The following is a 21,146-nucleotide window of genomic DNA, read 5'->3' as shown; positions in this document are numbered from 1 at the left end:
ATTTTGCATAGCGGACTGAGAGGAGAGTAACGCGAGATTTTGCAAAGTGGAGTGAAATTCAAATCAGGTTTGGAGTTTGGCGATTACGGTTTATGGGATTAAAGGTACTTCGGAATCCTGAATCTGTGAAAGTCTGAGCTAGACTTAAGTAAAATACAATGAGGCCTGTGCCTGGGCAACTATGTTCAGTAAAAGCTAACTCTAGTTAAATTCACTTTAGAATACTTTGTAACCGTTTCCTGCTATGAAGGAGTTTTAAATGCAGATGTGGGAAGAATTCCAAAATGTAGTATGTGAAAAAGCAAGGCGAGTTACAGTGTGTATAGTGTGATCACTTGTGTGGTGTGTGTGTGTGTGGTGTGTGTGTGAAATAGAGGTACGTGTAAATTTAGGCTTTGCTTCTTTTTTTTTTTTCAGGATGGCATTCCTTTGGAAGAGAGGCTTCCAATTTTCATTTTGTACCTTTCCAAACGGACTGAATTTTCTGATCTTCCCCGTGGGTTCCTTAATATATCAACAGCGGTTATTAAGGTAAGGTAATTATGGCCTACTCTTCTGTGTTTATTTGTACTTCTCTGAGTTTGCAATTGTAAAAAAAAAAAGAAAACAAAATAATTTGAAAATTAGGATGATATAGTAGGATGAAGACAGGGAAATTATTATAAAATTTAAATATATTTAAAGCAATTTGTATATTTTTTAATGTTCACTTATCATTCTTTTATAAAGCTAACAATAAATTCTAAGTTAAGGGCTTGAAATCAATACTTTTAAACAGTTCAAATCAGTATTTTCCAACAGTTAAAATAAATATTCAGGTAAGCCTCATCAGAGACCTAGGTTTTATATATGTATATATTTATATATGTGTATATATAATATTTATATATAACAATTTTTATTGGAGATAAAGGTTTTCTTTTATTGAAAATGTAAAAGATATTTATGTATATTGAACTCCTTAATATAGTAGACACTGAACGTATTAGAGACAGGCTCTGACCTAAATATTTTAATTTAACGGGCGAGCAAATACATGCATGTAAAAGAGTAGAGCATTTTTATATAACAAAGCATTTTTAAAAATAAATTTATTTATTTATTTGTTTGATTTTGGCTGCGTTGGGTCTTCGTTTCTTCGCGCGGGCTTTCTCTAGTGTGGCGAGTGGGGGGCTACTCTTCGTTGCGGTGCGTGGGCTTCTCATTGCGGTGGCTTCTCTTTGCTGCGGAGCATGGGCTCTAGGTGCGTGGCTTCAGTAGTTGTGGCACATGGGCTCAGTAGTTGTGGCTCGCGGGCTCTAGAGCGCAGGCTCAGTAGTTGTGGCTCGAAGGCTCTAGAGCGCAGGCTCAGTAGTTGTGGCGCACAGGCTTAGTTGCTCCGCGGCATGTGGGATCTGCCCGGACCAGGGCTTGAACCCATGTCCCCTGCATTGGCAGGCAGATTCTTAACCACTGTGCCACCAGGGAAGTCCCTAACAAAGCATTTTTATATAACCACAGAAGAACCATGCTGAAGTGTAAAACGTGGACATTCTTACCTTCCAAGTAGCAGTTGAAAGGAGGGCCACTTCAGTTTCCCCCTCTTCCCCTTTGGTTGGTTATTAAAGCTTTCCTGCTCTTTGGCTTCTGAAATAAGTGGAAGTCACATCATTTTGGTCACTGTGATTTCATCAAAGTATAATATGGCATTTATTAAAGCCATGTCTGGTGAACCATAGAATAAAATAGAATGCTCAGTCCTCTACATTCTTCCCTGTATTAAAAACAATAGCTTCTATTATTTAGTGTCCAAATTTATTGAGAATCAGGCTCCATGCTGGATCCTTTTAATACACTGTTGTTATCTGCATAACTACCCTGCAACATAGGGATCATTACCATTTTATCATGTCATTGGTATTCTGTTTATGATTAGTAATCCAAGGCTACACAAGTCTTTCCGAGGACATAAGACTACCTCACATCTCACCGTTAGTTACCAGCTAAGTTGGCAGTAGTTTTCCAGTTCTACTTCTGCTTCCTCAGTTTTCATTTTGAGTTGTGTACACCTCTCACTTGGAATGTAGGCGAAAACTTTTGCATCCAAACTTTCAAATGTATTCTGTGTCGGTGTTGCCTTGACACTGTCCTTACTACCTTTACTCTGACACCAGCACTATTTCTCTAAAACAGATTTGGTCCTATCACTTTTTTGCTTTAAAAACCATGATGGCAGTTATTGAATAAAATAACTTTTTAGTATGGTGTACACATACCTTCATAATCGGATCTCAGAGTATCACTGTAGTTTTATTTCTAGGTGCTTGCTTGTGATTACAGCACTCAAGCCACCTGTATTTTCTGGGCCACAAACACATCCCAAACTTTTAAGTCTCGATACGTTGGCTCATACAACTCACTCTTCCAGGAATGTGTGCTCCTGTGAAACTGGTGAAATCCTATCTGTCCTTCTAGCTCCACTCAAATATCACTTCTTCTCTGTACCTTCACGTAGCTTCCCATCTGGCTTTGGGCAGAATTAATTGATACGTCATGCAAATTCCATAGCACTTAATATAATACAACACCTCTAATAACTTGTGTCATATAATTATTTTTAAATTTACTTAAGTTTTGTGTCCCTCCACTAGACTCTAAGTACCTGGATGATGGGGACTTTGCCCTCCTGGTTTCCAGCACAATATCTTACACAATATATGTGCTTATTAAAGGCTTACTGAATGAAAAGTATTGACGTTTTTGTGTTTTTTTAATTTTTTAAATTTTGGCTGTGTTGGGTCTTCATTGCTGTGCATGGGCTTTTCTCTAGTTGCAGCGAGTGTGGGCTACTCTTCATTGTGGTGTGTGGTCTTCTCATTGTGGTGGCTTCTCTTGTTGCAGAGCACGGGCTCTAGAGCACAGGCTCAGTAGTTACGGCTCACGGGCTCTAGAGGACAGGCTCAGTAGTTGTGGCACACGGGTTTAGCTGCTCCGTGGCATGTGGGATCTTCCCGGACCAGGGATTGAACCTGTGTCCCCTGCATTGGCAGGCGGACTCCCAACCACTGCACCACCAGGGAAGTCCCGAAATGAAGTTTTACAGCTTTATAAGTTAGAGTTTTTTCTTTTGAAGTATAGTTGATTTACAGTGTTGTGTTAGTTTCTGCTGTACAGCAAAGTGATTCAGTTATATATACGTATATGTATATATATAAATTATTTTTCAGATTCTTTTCTATTATAGGTTATTTCAAGGTATTGAATGTAGTTCCCTGTGCCATACAGTAGGACCTTGTTGTTTATCTATTTTGCATATAGTAGTATCTGTTAATCCCAAGCTCCTAATTTATTCCTCCCCTTCTTCCCCTTTGATAACCGTAAGTTTGTTTTCTATGTCTGTGAGTCTATTTCTGGTTTATAAATAAATTAATTTGTATCTTTTTTTAGATTCCACATATAAGTGACATTATATGATATTTGTCTTTCTCAGTCTGACTGACTTCACTTAGTATGATAATCTCTATGTCCATCCATGTTGCTGCAAATGACATTATTTCATTCCTTTTTATGGCTGAGTTATATTCCATTGTATAAATCTTCTTTATCCATTCATCTGTTGATGGACACTTAGGTTGCTTCCATGTCTTGGCTATTGTGAATAGTGCTGCTATGAACATTGAGGTGCATGCATCTTTTCAAATTAGAGTTTTCGTCTTTTCCAGATATATGCCCAGGAGTGGGATTGCTGTATCATACAAAGATGAACTCAAAATGACTGAAAGACTTAAATATAAGACATGAAACTATAAAACTCCTAGAAGAGAACATAGGCAAAAAATGCTCTGACATAATCATAACAATGTTTTCTTAGATCAGTCTCTCAAGACGAAAGAAATAAAAGCAAAAATAAACAAATGGGGCTTACTCGAATTTATAAGCTCTTGCACAGCAAAGGAAACCATGAACAAAATGAAAAGACAACCTACAGAATGGGAGAAAATATTTGCAAATGATGCAACCTACAAGGGCTTAATATCCAAAATATACAAACAGCTCATACAGCTAAATATCAAAACAAACAACCAATCAAAATATGGGCAGAAGACCTAAATAGACATTTCTCCAAAGACATACAGATGGCCAACAGGCACATGAAAAGATGCTCAACATCCCTAATTATTAGAGAAATGCAAATCAAAACTACAATGAGGTATCACCTCACACTGGTCAGGATGGCCATCCTCAAAAAGCCTACAAACAGTAAATGCTGGAGAGGGTATGGAGAAGAGGGAACCTTCCTACACTGTTGATGGGAATGTAAACTGGTGCAGCCATTATGGAGAACGGTATGGAGTTTCCTTAAAAAACTAAAAATGGAATTAGAGTTCTTACTTGCAATGAATAGGAACTGACTGGGGATGACTTAAATAGAAATTCATTTAACAAGAGGATTTGGGGTAAGTCTCAGAATTAATAGCAAGGATGAAGGACCACACTTGGAAGAGAACATGGGGAAACAAAAGGAAGCTGGGGACACATTACCATCATCAAAATCACTCCAGAGAACAGCTCATCCTGGACCCCAATGTCATTACTGCTGAAGCCTGGACCGACAGGTCACTTCACCCACTGACCCTGAACTTGAGGATGCCTCCACCGTACAACTGCCAGTGCTGTCTCTGGAGACTGTGTTGTTTAAAATTCTGCCACCTCCTGAGGAGTTGTCCCCATCTACGCTTTTTATGTCCGTTTCTCTTGATTCCCTGCAGTGCCAGTTTCTTTGTGTCCTCAGGTTTTGTTTCTACATTTGTGTGTCTGGTTAGTTGAACCTAAAGCACATGTCCATGTTCTGTTTTTTACAAAGGCTGAGAAATCGAGTATGAAATTTTTACCTTTCATTGTTAGTTATGTCAATTTCTCCGTGGAAGTCCTAGTAACATGTACTGTCTCTCCTGTGTATTTCTCTCAGGGACTTTGAAGCATCGGTCCCACATTTCCTATCTCTTTAATCACGACTCCCTGAGCCTTTTCTTTGCACCTTCTATTACCTGCATTACTGCCTAGTCCTTGATTTTTAGGCATTGAGGCTTCTCACATGGAAATAGTTCCTGATTTCTCTCTTTTCTCTGAAACCTCATGAATTTTGAAAGCTGCTTCAAATATTTCGTTTTCTTTTTTTGATTCAGGCGTATTTTCTGCCATAGTTCTCATCCTTCAGTTTGTCCTTAAAATTCTCCAATTTTAAGGTTTCATAACTGAAACCTTAGCAGTCATGAATGTAATGATTTCATACCTCTTTAGCAATAAAATGATTTCAAACCTGCAAATGAAATCTGCAGAATGAATGACTGCAGCTGGTCTGACTGGAGCCTGGGTAAGGGCCGGCTTTCTTTGCTAAGTACACCTTTTTTTCTCATCTGTGCAGCCTCCCCTTGGCTGCCTGTACCAGTTGGAGTTTGGGGTTGCAAAGTAACAGACAGTGTAATTTACTGGAAGGATGTGAAGGCAGCTCAGAGAACTGAAGGGAAGGCTGAAGGTCCAGCTGGGAACCAGCAGCAACTCCGGATCTCAGTAAGTGGAACCACTTGTTGGTTTTTAGGGCACTGCTGCTAATTCTTTTTTCTGCCTTTGCTCAACATTCAAAGTCCTAAAGCGAGTAAACTTTGACCACATGCCCATCCATTGGTCAGGACACCATGTTTTATGGTTCCAACCTATTACCAAACCAAACTTGGGTGCGCTCAGCCAAAGCACAGCAAAGCCAGTCTACCAACACCAGGTTGTAGTGAAGAAAAGTGCAGCATTTATTGTAAAGTGCCAAGCATGGGGCAAAGCAAGGGAAATGTGCAGCTCATGCTCGGAAGACCAGAACTCCCCAGTGGCTTTCAGAGAAGGGTTTTTAAAGACTGTGAGGGAGAGAGTCCCAGGGTGCATGATCAGCTTGTGCAGAATTCTCTGATTGGTTGATGGTAAGGTAACAGGGTGATGTTTCAGGAATCTCCGTCATCAACCTACTGGTTCCAACCAGTTTGGGGTCTACGTGCTGGTGGTCAGCATGCAGTTAACTTCTTCCATCTGGTTGGGGTTTTAGTATCTATAAAACGACTCAAGGATATGACTCAGGATTTTATCTATAGCCACTGAGGAAGAATTAAAGGTTCTTGATTTTGTTTTATGGGTGAACTACTATGATATTGTCTTGTTTGACTGTTTTCCTTTGTTTCTGCATTTTTTTCACTTCTCTGATTGAATTTGCTCTTTGGAACTCTGGAAAGGCCTAGGAGGCTAAAGCTTTTTACAGACAAGAGGCAGGGGACATGAGGACGTCTGTGCCTAGGAAGGCCCTACAGGGTCCTGCTTGGTTTCAAACCCGACAGCACACAGTACTGGAGAGGTAATTCTGGTCAACATAATAACTATAAATTTGTGGTCTGTGAGACAGATTAGGAAATAATCTATATTTAAAAGGTGCAAAATCCAACTAGATAAAGAGTTTAGTTACAGCCCCAGCACTGGGGGTAGATGGGACTGTCATGCAGATTTTAATTAGCTTCGAGCAAACAGAGATTAGTTACAACTCAGTGGGGTGGGAGATAGTGTGAGTATGAGATGTCGTGCACCCAAATTAGACAATTATATTTATGACAGGGGTTATAGTAAGAATTGTGTCAGAAGTTAGAGTAAAAATAAAATGGCTAAGAAGTAGCCAGATGAAACCATTTCTAGATGAACAGGATTGGCATATTAACAGGGAGCTCAGGTAGATTATTCTGGAAATTGCCACTAGGTTCCAGGTCTCTGTCCAGAATCTCTAACCACAGCCTGAAATTTTTTGAGTAAAGAGATGATAAAATGACTTAGCAACTCCAGGAATATGTAAAAATAAGCATGGAGAAAATAATGATAAAATCCTTGGAATCACTATTTTTGTACCAGTTTGGAATGTTAAGGGCAAATCTAGGTGACCACAACTGCAGAAAATAAATGAAAAAGAAAATGGGAAATTTGAGCAGTGTATATAATCATCTGAAAAATATAGGTTGTCGTGTTTTTAAATCTGACATATTAAACTTGTAATTTCAACTTGAAAATTTTTTGTGTGTGATTTTAATTTTAAAAGGTATAATGGTATTTGATAAGTTTTAACAGCATTTATAAGTTTAAATAAATCTGAATCATCAAATCTTTATTATTAGGTTTTCAAGTATCATTTAAGTACTTAAGAATATTTTGTGGGTTAGGTTTGTAATTCTACCTGCTTATCTGTTTGAAGTACTTTAGAAAACCAGATATATGAAATATTTAAGTTGAGAAGTTTTTAGATAATTAAGTCAATCACAAAAAAATTCTTAAATATTTAGGAGAACATAACTTGCATGACTTTAATATGAAATATTTAAAATAATACATGAATTAAATTTATGAGTTGTACTTAAATGCTTGGGGAAATTTAATATCTTAAATTTGGAAACAAGTTGAGTATTAATTAACAATCACTAGGTTTGTAAGTAGATTTACTTAGTATTTAAGTTGTATCTTCAACTTACAATCAAAATTGTAAGGTATGAACTATTAGTGAAAATGAATGCAGATGTAAGAATTCCTTTCTACACACAAAAGCTATCTTTATACATTTTTTAAAAACCCCAGAAACCTTAATTATCAAATGATAATTCTCCAGAAAGCTATTGATATGTTGAAACCACTGGTAAAATGGTTGGTACCATGGTTGCAGAGTCAGAAAGCCTGGTTTGAATCTCAACTCTGCCACTATATGCCCCCGGGCAAGTCATATTTTGCCTCCAATTCTCAATCTCCTCCTGTACAAAATGCTATAACACTACCTGGGTTATTGAGTAATGAAGACTAGATGAAGTAAGATGAGTGTAAGAGGTATTATATAATCAAGAAAGTAACACATAGTTGCCTCATTTATCTGAGCTATTTCACACACTCTCAGTGGAACTATGCAATAATCCATTCCTGCCCAAGTTTCATACAACAGTCCCACATTATCAGATAAATAAAGCATATATATATATTTCACACACTTCCTATCTCCTTTCAGCTTCAAGTTTCATCTGGCACTCACGTGTGCGCATACATGTAAATACATAGTTTAATACTAAGGTGTAAACATCCATGCACTTTCCAGAGTTTCTTCTGGCCATTCCCTCTTTCCTTATACATATGCATGTATTCTCCAATAACAAGCCTCATTGTGTCTACTTGTTCATTCTTGTGGTCCAAATCTACAGGGTTGCCAGCTGGCCTCTCTTATTTAACACATACTACACGTAATCACCAGATAGTAATGTCTCCAATTTAAATAGCCACAGATACTATTTTCATTGTCCAATTTCTGTGCTGCAGCTTTAACATATGAACAATCTATTTCCCCTTCTTTTGATTTGGTCTCCACCTGTCACTGTTCTGCATAGGTCTGACAGCTTTTGGCTTTTAATTGATTGTTACTGATTTTGTTTTCAGAATAGATGAGTCCATGGCCTCTTATCAGAATTAAGCAGTCCACCAGTCACAGGAAATCTGATGTCTGTTGAACTCTTTTTCTGCTTGAGTTTCCCACCTACGCTGCGCTGTGCTTTGGCCATCCCATCCATCCCTTTGCCTGGAACGCATTTCCTCTCTTCCTCCCTTGACTAGCACTTACTCATCCTTTTAGAGTCTCAGGAGCCTCCTCTTCCAAAGATGCACCAAGTCAGGCCAGCTGTCCCTTGTGCTCTCGAATCCCCCTCTAGGTGGTTCTCTCACTGCACTTTCACACTCTGTGTCATTATCGACACATTTTTATGATATTATTCACGCTAATCTGTGAGCTCCCTGAGTCTAGAAACGATCTCATTCATCTTTGAATACTTGGAACTTCATGCAGTTTCTGGAATGTTGTTGGAATTTGATAAGTATTTGTTGAATAAATGAAAAATTAATATGAATAAATGAATAGACTGATGTATTTGAATAAATGATGACCCAAATTGTAGAAAATATATTCTATTCTAAACCAAGCTGAAAACACAGCATTTCTGTTAATATTAATGTCCTCACCCTTCATTCATTTTCCCAGAGAAGAAACTCAGGGTTACCTCTGCTTCATCTCCACTACGCCCCTCACTTTCCCTGGTAATGAATCGTGTACTGAAATCCTTCACAGAACTCTTGTATCTACCGCCTCTAGTTCCCCCTTCCTAGTCCCATCGGTACCTCCCTATTCAAGACCAGAATTTTCTCAACAATTTATTAACCACTTCCCTTCTTTCTCTTTCACAGTTCATTATAAAATAGTCTTTTGTAGTCCATGAAATAGTCTCAGTACATTGGTACCAGATTTTTTTCTTAAATACAGTTCTTGATATGTCTTGATGTATTGATATATCACTTCCTGGATCAAAACCTTCAATGCATCCCTATTCCAAATGTAAAGCAGTGATCCCCAAACCTTTCAAAAGTATCACCCCCCTTCAGCTAAAACATTTTGAGAGTGTGCAGTGTACAGATACATACATATTTATAACTATATATTTAAGTTATGACTGTAATAACATGCTAGAGACATAAACGGGCATATGTTGCATTCTTAAACAGGCACAAAAACATAAAAGGTTGAGATAAAGAGAAAATATAAATATTTTGAATAATTTTTATTTTATTAAGGTTCAGAGAACTTTTTAAATTTAAATTTTTATTATTCATATTATATCATACATGTTTACTTACATATGCATACAATTTATAGATATTATGTCTGCTTAATTGTTTTACATTAAAAGATTTTATATGTATTCATATTTATGGTATGTATATATATATATGCTTCATTATTTTTTAAAACTTTGGTTAATACTTTGTGATACAGCAACTGAAGTGGCTGCTCTCATTCCAAGTTCAGTTTATTTTAATACCTCGTTCAAGGGCTATGGAAAAAAACTCAAGATTTCGCCAAGGCACAATACTATTATACCATTGATAAGAAGGTTCATCATAAATAACATGGGGTCTATACCTATATTTCAAATATCACTTTTTCTAATACTATTTCTTATCACCTCTCATTAGATTATCCTCAGTTTTGTCTTGTAATGTAGGTGATGAACATCTTATACTTGGAGGATAAGGAATGTCAGCTCTGCCACCTTTTAATTTGTTTGTGATTGTATTATTAGCACTATCTTCAATCTGTGGGTTCTCTGAAGGCATCTTTTTAGGCTATTTGCCATTTTGGAGGATGTTTAGTTAAAATTAGATGACATAATCTATAATCCACCAAACTGGACCCTCACGTCTGCAAGCTCATTGCAAGGTAGCCTGTTGCGGTGAGCAACGCACTGAAAACTAGCAAAAAACTATGACTCCCTCCCAGTCCTGGCATTATGGAGCACCCACCCTTCCCTCAGGGTGCCTCCCAGACTGTACATAACATGAGATCTATGACCTTGAAATATGGACAGTGAGGGAACTAGAGTCAACCCACAGAGTGCATTTCAGTGATGCCTCATTTCTTTCATTTCTAACATTAAAAATGAAAACTAAATAAAAGTTTTGACATCATCTTGCACCCCATTGAGCTCTGCACTCTCTGACATCCATCCTGGGGTTATGTCCCACGTTGGAGCACACCAGTGTAGAGAATCAAGTCCATGGTGCTGTCTCTGGCTTCCAGCTGCTCTATAATTTGACCTCAACCCATCTGAGAAATATATCCTTATATTTTACTCTCATTGCTTCCCTATACCTATCTTATGCTGCACTGCAAGCATTTAATCCCTTGTTTCTAAACATGTCCAGGGCTTTTCATCCCCACCGTGCACAGGCCCACTCTTCTGCCTTATATGCTCTCCCCACTTTACTTCTGTATCCCCACCTCCCATTTTTCTCCTTCATGAAACCTCCTTCCATTTGGGTATCATCCTTTTTACCTCATCTGAACAAAGCTTCATAGAAGTTAAAGGTTCTCTTTGGCGCTTGAATTAGAAAGAATTATGTGCGTGCATTATCTGTCCTATGGTCAGGTTATAAACACCTTTAAGAAGAGGTGCTGGGTCTCATTAATTTTTCTATTCCTAAATTATCTTGCAAATGTCTTGGCACATATAGGCATTCATTCGGAGGCAGTGTGATACCGTAAAACGATATGGGCTTTGGAATCAAAGAGACCTGACTCATGGGAGAAGGATTAGCATTTTGGTGAAAATTTTAGAAAGGAAGAACCCTCTGTCATTTCAAAATAACCGACAAGGGAATGGTCACACATTTACTCTCAGTAGACAGGATGAAGCAGGTGCCAGCCGACAATCCCTTGAGAGGTGCAGAAGACACTTCTTCACTTGGTGTGACATTGAATTGAAGTTCCTTTCAATGGCATGAGTCTATGATTTGGAGCAGAAAGAAAACACCAGATCTCTAAAGGCCACTCCCAAGGAGGATGCTGTTATATTTTAAAGTCATCTGCCATATCTCAATTGTATTAACCATTTCTGGTCTTACTTATTGACTAACACATGTATAAGATACCATTTTAAGAACAGGAAGTGATTTCAGGTTTTGCTTATCCTTTTACAAGTTAACTAGCTCAGTAATTGATTATGTCCGAGCTTATTCTGGAGGACTGGCTGTCCTGCTGCTAACAAGAATTATTAAATCTGTTAATTCAGTCTGATATCCAGCCATGTTCCATAGGCACAGATAATGAAGGCAATTTAGGTAATGGAAGTTACATAATTTATTGCAGAGCTAATTTTTCTATCTTCCATACCCAGTTTTGACCATTTAGCAATCAGAAGAAATAGTTGCAAGCATTGTTGATGACTAGAAGGACGGTTACTATCCTCCCAGCACAAAAGTATAAAGCACACACACACACATGCTCACACATGCATTCACACACACACTTCCATGGTGCTTGAGACAGCATTAGAGTCTCTTCTGGGAGATAATGTGGCAGTGCACTTTTTCATTGAAACTGATGCTCCTGGAAGGTACCCCGTACCTATTTGGGGTGTTCTTATCTTCCAGTTTGGGAAACAGAAAGATGTGTTACTGGATTAAGGATAGTGCGAGTGAAAAATGACATGGGACCTTGAAGTAGCTTAAAAATAGGGAAACATCCATGTGTGTAGCAAGCGGAGGAAAGGTCACAGTAATCCAGTCATTCCTCGTGACTGCCCCGATGCAGCGCCACCCTTGGCTCCAGATGCACCCCAGGCCTGGAAGTGCATAGCCTATCAGCAATCAGAACTGACTTTTTCTTTTTTTTGGCCACACCGTGTGGCACGTGGGATCCTAGTTCCCCAACCAGGGATCCAACCCGAGCCCCCTGCGCTGGAAGTGCAGAGCCTTAACCACTAGACCGCCAGGGAAGTCCAGAACTGACCTTTTAGAATGTTTTAAATTCTGCCACCTTTGGATATCTGAGGATGCCCACTGGGTGTTTATATGGAGGGGAGTTTTAGTGTCTGTATGTGAATCAAATCGAAGAGTGCAAATTCTCCACTTTATTTAACCAATCCCTTTATACTGTGCTTAGCTACCATGTTCACTCAATCCTCTCCCCTATTTAACTTTCCCCAGTACAGTGGAAAGGAAAATTAACTCATCTGGAATTCAGCAAATTATAGTGAAGCTTTTAACAAGTGTTGACTGTTTTTTTAATAAATTTATTTGTATTATTTATTTACTTTTGGCTGTTTTGGGTCTTCGTTGCTGCGTGTGGGCTTTGTCTAGTTGCAGTGGCGAGCGGGGGTCACTCTTCGTTGCAGTGCATGGGCTTCTCATTGCAGTGGCTTCTCGTTTCAGAGCACGGGCTCTAGGCGCGCAGGCTTCAGTAGTTGTGGTGCACAGGCTCAGTAGTTGTGCACACAGGCTTAGTTGCTCCACGGCATGTGGCATCTTCCTGGACCAGGGATCAAACCCGAGTCCCCTGCATTGGCTGGCGGATTCTTAACCATTGCGCCACCAGGGAAGCCCCTAAAAAGTGTTGACTTTTTATCCTTGTCACAGACCCACTGAGTCTCTTAAGATTGAGGAAGAGGAAGATCTATATTAAAAAGGAAGGAAAGAAACGAGGAAGGAAGGGTGGGAGGGAAGAAAGGAAAGGAAAGGTTTTAAAAGGAAGAAAGAAAATGCTCCCTGCATATTTTCTTTTACTACTAAACAATTTTGGGAGTCTCTAATCCAGTGGTTTTTCAAAGTGATTCCTCAACACAGAATTTCACCATCACCTGGAAACTTGTTAGAAATATAGATTCTCAGGCCCCGCCATAGGCCCACTGAATTGGAAATTCTGAAGGTGAGGCCCAGCAAACTCTGTTTTAACAAGTCCTCCAGAAGCTTCTGATATGTGTTGACTTTTGTGTACTACTGCTCTGTGTTTTTCAGTAAAAGCACATCCATATGTGATAGGCCCCAAAGAGAAGCTTCATGTCTACAATAATTTTGTTATTCTTTCTCTCTGGTTCTCACAAACCCAAGGAGGTTGTAATAAAATAAATGTATAAAAAATGGAATTTGTATTATGGTTATTGCATACATGCTTCATTAATTTCCTAGCTTATGGTACAATACATGTGTTATTTACCCATATACCTCACAGCAAAAATTAGTATAATGCCTCATACCGTCAATAAATATTTATTAATGAACAAATAAACTTTTCCCTTATAAAAAGCAAGTTTTCTGTTTGGAATTTACAAACGCATCCAGTTAGGATGGTGGATCTTTAATTACTGTTTGGTGGGCACGTGTTCATCTGATGTTGCAAACATGATATATGTGTTTATAGCTAAGTGGAAGTTAATTACCACGATCAAGAAAAACAATTCAAAAAAGCATCTTACTAATTTTGGGTCAACAGCATCCTTTTTTCATACTAAGGAAAATCAGTCTTAGTTCAGTCCCAGGTCCTTAAAATATACTCAGTAAATCATGATTGATGATGACAATATTGATATCAGGGTTATCATGCCTTTAGATACAAATCTCATTTGGGAAATTTTATGTCATTCCTGGCAACCTATAACAAATTTATGCTGGTCAGAAATTGGAAAATAATCAAATACAGACAGTTATGAGCAATTTATCTCACAATTACAGACTTATGGCTCAGTTTTTCAATATTTGAATTACATGTGTGTAGCTCAATGGTTGTTAAACCATTTCTCTACAAACTACAAATTAATATTAATGAGAAATTCAATGGCATTCAGCAGCAGCATTCTGTCACTGTACTAGAGTAATCATTGATTTTTATTTTAAATATTAATGCAATGCAATTTTTGTCAGCTTAAAGCAGTAATCTCACAGAAACAGCAAGACCTAAGTCAGGTGAGACTCTATTACAGGAGGTTTGAAAGCAAAGCTGTCAACAGTGACTGGTTAGTAAAATTGGAATTGCTCTCCAGCAATTGGCATATGATTATGAACAATTCTCTCCTAATTAATAGCTGACCCCTGGGGTTATTTGGTTTGCAGTTTGGGGCCAATCTGTTTCAAGAGCTGCCTAGTGTCAGAGATGGAGTGGTTCATTCTGAACAAGAAATTCAGTCGTGAGGCCAAGGAACAGAGCCACCAAAACCAGCTGACACTTTGTACCAGAGGAGAGAAGAGTACAGAGAAAAGCTTGGGAAGGTGTGACAACAGGTGAACAGCAACCTTTGCGATGAACCAACATATTGGTGTGAGAGGCCTGATAAAATATGGGTGCGTGTTATTGAGCCAGCCCTATTCTTTACGTCTGAAGGAGCAAAAACTGTGCTCTAATAATCTCAGAGTAAACAGATTTTTCTTAAGGGGAGGTTATTTAATCAAAACATGATTCCAAAGCCTAATTAGCAGAAACCACACCCAATCTCTCTTTGGGACCTCTGACCAGAAAACGTACCAGATGAATGATGATATAAAAGGAGAAATCCAGGGCTTCCCTGGTGGCGCAGTGGTTAAGAATCGCCTGCCAATGCAGGGGACATGGGATCGAGCCCTGGTTCGGGAAGATCCCACATGCCGTGCAGCAACTAAACCCGTGCGCCACAACTACTGAGCCTGCAAGCCACAACTACTGAAGCCCGCGCAGCTAGAGCCCATGCTCCGCAACAAGAGAAGCCACCACAGTGAGAAGCCCACGCACCGCAACAAAGAGTAGCCCCCGCTCACCACAACCAGAGAAAACCCGCGCACAGCAACAAAGACCCAACACAGCCAAAAATAAATAAATAAATAAATAAAATTTATTTTAAAAGTTTTTTTAATAAAAAAAGGAGAAATCCTCTCTTGCACAATTCCAGGCTATCCCTTGATGTCCTATTTCTAAAGCTTATTTTCTATTTTTTAAGGTAAAGGATAGGCACTGTTATTAATTTTGTTACTAACACTAAAAAGCTTATAAATCACCTGCCTCTGATAGGAAATTGATATCAAAATAAAAATTGCTGGTGAAGTATATGTCTACATACTTTGCCATGCTTGACACAAATTTACAATGATGGATTTTTAAATTGAAAATTTCTTTTTAAAGTCACTGATGTTCCTCATTCCCATGTAACTTTATAAAGCAATGTAAAATTTTTGGAAGCTCTTTTTTTCTTAAAGAAAAGAATGAAAATGCCATAACATGCCACTGCATTTCTTTTAATTCCACATATTAATTAACCTTGTTTTCTGAAGCAATAGATGTCAATTTACAGGGTGATTTACTTAAAAAATAGTAAATTTAATTATTTGTTGAAATTATGGTATCCTGCAACAGATAAGGGATAATTTAAATTAAGTATAACAAAAGAACATCTAGTTAACTTATAGGCAATGACATTAATGATTTAATGATGAGATTTTTTCCCCACCAGAGATAGGAGATTAAAATGCAGATATTGGACAGAAAAATTAGTGCATGTTATTGAGCCTAAAATTTCCATTTGCTTCCAGTTGGTGTAAACAATACACCCTGGTAAAGCCTTATGTTTAATTCAAAGAAGGTGCTATTTGCCCAAGTAATCGAATTGTGATGAAAAGTAAAGCTAGTCACACTTTTTTTACCTTTAAAATGCTGTATTTATAATAACTATGTATGTTTGTGTATTTTGAAGGGCCATACACCATATGGAGCTTTGATTATTACATAGGTGAAAGTGCTACACTAAATGTATTTTGGGAACAAGATAGAGTAGAAATATTAAACAAAATTAATAAGTTTGAGATTATTAATATGAACATATTTTATACATTTGTATATAAATTTTCATTTTATATACATGAATGATTAAATACACAAATTATTCATTTATAAATGGTAATATAAGTAGGGGGAAAAATACCAGATTTTTCAAGAAGTAAGAGAGATCATGTGGGGGAGGGGGGTTGCATAGAAAAAAAAAGGCTTCACTAAAAACAGACAACAGTATATGTACTTATTTGTGTAAAATTACAGAAGTGTGGGTAGAAAACTAGACTAAAAGTTCTAGCTATAGCTATTGACTTACAGAAAGTCCGTGACAAATTGTCCAATAAAAATATTAGAGTTTAAAATCTATAAAGTGTATTATGTAATGGATAAAAACAAAAAAAGGGAAAGCAGAGATATTTGTGTATACATGATTGTATTTGCTTGTTTAATTAGGAGACAATATAACAGGAGGCATACTGGTCTATTAAAAATGGATACCCCAGGAGACTAGGAAGCTGGGAAAGTTATTAGCATTTCTTTTACACATCTTTATATTATTTCACGTATATAAGCATGCACTAGCATTCTTTTCACATTTGAATCTTTAGTTGAAGTAAAAACATAGGAAACTGCACAAGTGTTCTGCTCAATGAATTATCACAAAGTGAACCCAAGCATGACACCACCGCACAGATAAAGACAAAACAACTGCTAGCATCTCAGAAACCTCCCTCAAGCCCCTTCTAGACACTACTTTCAGGACCCCATCTCTTTTGACCTCTGTGTCCCATAGTTTTGTCCATTTTTCAACTTTTTACAAATGAAACAGTATGCTGTATATTTTCTGTGTCTGAATGCAATCATTTAACCTTAGATTTGTAAGATTCATCCATATTCTTTTATGGAACACTAGTTCATTCCTTTTCCTTCAGTTCTGAATACACCATAATTTACTTATGTACTATTGATGGACACTTCAGTTGTTCACAACCTTGCAATAGTAGGAATAATAGGAATACCACCACAAAAATTCCTGTGGCGCACACTATTCCTTGGGTACGTATCAGGGGTCTGTTTGCAGTGAGCAACGTTGAGGGATGAGGCAATGTTCTGGGCAAAGATTAGGCTTGCTGTTTGCTATAAAGCAGCAGGTTCCCCAAGGTCAGTGTTTCTCCCTGTATTGCAACCCACTGCATGTGCAGGTGCCATGTGGGTCCTCTGTGTTGCCCGCATGGGACTCTGAGGGAACCGGGACAGATGCAAATGATGGTGTTCATACTGCTTCCTGTGCTGTGAGTAATAAAATACTTTGTCTCTGACCCAGGCCTCTTAACGTCTTCTGCCAGCATCCCTGAAATGGTAACAGGCTAACTGATCAGCTTGTAATAAGGTAAAATCAAATCCCAACCTGACCCCCATCACATCAAACACTTTAGTGTCTATTTCCCACAAACATAACCACAATAAAGACATCAAAATCAAGAAAATAACTTTGAAAATGTACTGGCTGTGTAGATTTCCCAGCTCTGTGTCTTCACCATCAGCACCACCAAGTCCTCTAAGGACACCCATCAGTACAGGGAGTAGACGTGAGAGTTCTCAGGTGAGAATTTGGGAGACGTGCCCAGGGTGCTGGCGGCGAACAACTGTGACCTGGCTGGGCGCACCGCAGCTACAGCAGCCCCTACATCCTATGTCGAGACCTTGGCCACGATGTGCCAGGGCAGCCCCTCTGGCTCCAGGTCCTCAACCCTCCGGGACCCCCGGGGACCCCTGGGACCCAGCGGTGGCGTGGAGGGCGCCCTCTACAGGCTGGTGCGCAGCTGAGCCCTCCCCACCAGGGCGCCCGGGCTGCATGGATGGCCAGTATCTGCTGTCCTGGCCGCTGCGTCCACTGTGAAGTCCCTGCTCGTCACTTGTTCCACCCGCCCACTTCCCCACCCCCTACCTGTCCGGCCCAGGCGCCGGGCCTGGAGCAGCGGATGCGGGGAGGAGGCACAGACACAGGAGGGAGGAGGGAAGGAAGGAAGGAAGCCCCGCAGGAGGCCCGCCAGCTCGGGAACAGTGGACCCAGGTGACCGCAGACCCTCCCACGGACGCTTTGGGCAGACCGTCATGAACTGTCCCGGACGCCACTGGCACCCCAATTGTTTACTCTCTTCCCAACCCTCTCCTGGCCCTTCGGGCACAAGCTGAATCGCAATAAATTGTTTGATGGTCTTAAAAAGAAGTCCTCAGATCCCATTAATTTCACCATAGTTTGGAATCACGTGATTGTTTTTATGTGTCACATCTCTTATTCTCCTTCAGTCCGGGACAGCTTCTCAACCCTTCTTAACCATTTATGCCTTTGACACTTTTGAAGATCATCGGCCAGTCATTTTATAGAATGCCCCTCAATTTCACTTTCTCTGATTTTCCTCATAACGAGATTCAGGATGCCTTATCGGTAGGAACATCACTGTAGTTGATGCTGTGTTGTAATTGCATCCTATCAGGTGGTACAGAATTTTAATTTGTCCAATTACTGGTGATATTCACTTTTATCATTTGATTAAGGTGGTGTCTGCCAGAATTCTTCACTGTAATATTATGCCTTTCTCCTTTCCATTAATAAGTGTTTCATGGAAAGTAATTTGAAACTATGTAAATATCCCATTTCTCATCAAACAAGTTTATTTATTTATTTATTTATTTTGATTTATTTTTGGCTGCGTTGGGTCTTCGTCGCTGCGTGCAGACTTTCTCTATTTGCGGCGAGCGGGGGCTACTCTTCGTTGAGGTGTACCGGCTTCTCGTTGCAGTGGCTTCTCTTGTTGTGGAGCACGGGCTCTAGGTGCGTGGGCTCCAGTAGTTGTAGCACGTGGGCTCAGTAGTGGTGGTGCGTGGGCATAGTTGCTCCGCGGCACGTAGGATCTTCCTGGACCAGGGCTCGAACCCATGTCCCCCGCATTGGCAGGCGGATTCTTAGCCACTGCACCATCAGGGAATTCCCTCAAACAAGTTTAAAACTTGCTTGTTTGTTTAGGACTCATAGTTTCTTATCTTATTCAATGAGTCATAATCTATTGCTATTGTTATTTATTTTTATGCTCAAATTGTCTCAGACTTGACCAGAGGGAGGCTATCCAAACTGGCTTCTGTGACCTCTTAATACAATTCCATCATTGAGTATTTGCTTTCTTTCTGTCATAATAATATATTCCAGGCTTATCTCATACTTTTCCCTGCCTACACAGATATCTACGTGTCCATCTATATATACCAAAAACCATGACCTCACTTCAATCCTTCTATTTCCAATCAACAACACAGGATTCATTTTCATTTTCTTCCTTTCTGTGATTGTAACTCCCTTCTCAAACAGTAAGAAACTTAGTTTTCATTAGCCCTAATATATTTACTTATTTGTTTAATCCCCTCTATGTAACCTAATAGAAATTAGGCAAAGGATTTGGAGAGAAAATTCACAAAAGAGAATACTTAATTGTCAAGAAGCATAGGAAAAAGTGTTCAACATCATAGACATAGAGTCCTACTTAAAATGCATCCAATGAAAGAGGTAATGTTATTCCAATAGAATTTCAACTGAGAGAACTTGGAAGAATGGGAAATGGCCACAAAGAATGGGAGATGGAAGGGGCTGGACTTGCCTGAGAAGGCTTGAGCATAGCAGGGGCAGCCTTACCTCAGGGTAGTGAACGTTTTATGAAAAGAGGGAAGCCCCAAAGTAGACATGGAGAATTGGGAAGGTTAGAAAGTATAGCCTTTGTCACTGTTTTGCCCATAGTTAGCCTTGTGAGTCGACATGACAGTGTCATATCTTTCCCTGGAAATTTGTCCTCAGTTCTCCCACCTCCTGTTACCTAACTACTTCTCTGCTGGACCTTTAAGTGCTTGACAGCATCTCTGGTTGCTTCTATATGGTAGACTGAAGGAATAATCAAGGCAACATTTGAGTCTTTCAAAGGATCTTCCATAATTCTCAGAGCATCTCTAGTTATTCAAGCATTAACTTTCCTATTTGCCACAATTCAGATCACTCTCCCTTTTTTAAAAAAATTATTTATATATTTATTTATGGCTGCGTTGGGTCTTTGTTGTGTGCATGGGCTTTCTCTAGTTGCGACGAGCGGGAGCTACCCTTTGTTGTGGTGCGCGGGCTTCTCATTGCAGTGGCTTCTCTTGTTGCAGAGCACGGACTCTAGGCGTGCTGGCTTCAGCAGTTGTGGTACGTGAGCTCAGTAGTTGTTGCACACGGGCTTAGTTTCTCCGGGGCATGTGGGATCTTCCTGGACCAGGGATTGAACTGTGTCCCCTGCATTGGCAAGTGGATTCTTAACCACTGCGCCAGCAGGGAAGTCCCTAGATCACTCTCTTGTTCCCCTACAAATCCTGAGGTCAAATGTCAGTTACCATGCATCATCAAGTACCAATTTTCTTATAGTAGAAAAATATCCATTTTTGTTGGTTTTTTAAAAGTGGGAAAATAAGAGACACAGAAGGCCAATTGACTTTTCTTATGCTTGGATCTACTATACCCATTTATACTCCTTCCCTGGTTCCTGTAGATGTTTGAGTTTGAGACTTTTAACTTAAGGAATTTAACCTGCCCATCCACAATGAGCCATTTGGCTAGGGAAAAAAATGAGGATTAAATTAATTAAGTTTGAGGATTAAATTGGATAGAAAAAGTGGCTTAAGGAGAAATGGGAGAGTCATTTTATATGTAGCAAAAATATGAATGTATATTTCTAATATTTATCCCAAACAAAGAAACAAGCAAAAGAAGCAGTGAAAAGTGCTACAGAAGTACAGACTTTGGAGACGTGTGCACCGTGAATGCAGTGGGGAGCCCGTAGGACAGACTCGCAAAGTAATTCCTGAGCCAATCCCTAAAGGATGACAGGGATTTTTCTTGGCAGAGGGAACTTTATTATTTCATGATGAAGTCTGGGAGTAAATATTGGAACTTTGACTTATTCTTTTCCATTTCAAT

General features: G+C 39.2%; 1 long non-coding RNA gene across 1 annotated transcript; it reads left to right on the top strand.

Moving 5' to 3' along the window:
- Positions 1 to 30: 30 nt before the first annotated feature.
- Positions 31 to 7,070, top strand: LOC309792350. The gene is made up of 3 exons (XR_014291680.1): positions 31 to 104; positions 418 to 531; positions 3,702 to 7,070. It is a non-coding gene; the product is annotated as an uncharacterized lncRNA (long non-coding RNA).
- Positions 7,071 to 21,146: the final 14,076 nt, after the last annotated feature.

The sequence above is a fragment of the Mesoplodon mirus genome (assembly GCF_964341445.2).
Source record: "Mesoplodon mirus genome assembly, chromosome: 17".
NCBI classification, from domain to species: domain Eukaryota; kingdom Metazoa; phylum Chordata; class Mammalia; order Artiodactyla; family Ziphiidae; genus Mesoplodon; species Mesoplodon mirus.
Note: the sequence above shows the minus strand (reverse complement) of the source record. Positions and strands in the feature narration are given on the sequence as shown.